This window comes from Astyanax mexicanus, chromosome 13 (assembly GCF_023375975.1).
Source record: "Astyanax mexicanus isolate ESR-SI-001 chromosome 13, AstMex3_surface, whole genome shotgun sequence".
NCBI lineage: Eukaryota > Metazoa > Chordata > Actinopteri > Characiformes > Acestrorhamphidae > Astyanax > Astyanax mexicanus.
The window spans coordinates 42,819,349-42,820,000 of NC_064420.1; the positions used below are offsets into that span (position 1 = coordinate 42,819,349).

The following is a 652-nucleotide window of genomic DNA, read 5'->3' on the forward strand; positions in this document are numbered from 1 at the left end:
CAAGGTAAACTAACAAAGGGGGCAAACAGAAAGAGGTCAACAACAGAAATAGACAATCAAAGAAATAATGCTTGATAAGCAGCTGAAATAACATGGGGAAAACTTCACGAAAGGCAGCACGAACAGACCGGTATATATACAGAGGAAAACAGCTGAAAGGAATCAAAACCCAGGTGAGGCTGATGTACTATTCTGGTGCTGATTGGCTGGCTGAGACACATGACTGAGAATTGAAGTTCATGAAGGTGGAAAAGTCTGTAGAGGAATGGGAAGGCATGACACATAGCTCTATATTTTTATGAAAACAGCTAAATAAATAAGAATATAATTTTATTTACCATTTCAGAATAATTTTACTTAAACTGGCATTTGGACATTACAGCTGCATAAAAACCTGTATAAAATGTACTAAATTAAATAAATAAAATGTATTAAATTCACGTTTTTGTATTAATGAGGGGCGTTCACCAGTGAAGTACAGTCAGTGCTGGGTGTGCCTGACTAGTGTTTAATCAACCATATCAAGCTTTTATATATTTGCCTGCACAAAAAGGAACCAACATTTTTTATTTAACATTGGGTTGCATGTGCTTTTCTTAAAATATTTTTTAAGCAGAAATTGTACCAGAGATTGACTGGAATTGTTTCTGTG

The 652-nt window shown here is 35.0% G+C and overlaps 1 protein-coding gene across 1 annotated transcript in view; it reads left to right on the top strand.

Annotated features, from left to right (window-relative positions):
* The first annotated feature begins 577 nt into the window (after positions 1–577).
* LOC103041955 (integrin beta-1-A) overlaps positions 578–652 on the top strand; it is a 14,237-nt gene continuing 14,162 nt past the window's right edge. The window contains exon 1 of the mRNA XM_049486358.1: positions 578–652. This exon is cut by the window's right edge and continues 57 nt beyond it. The gene's annotated coding sequence lies outside the window, so the exon portion shown is untranslated.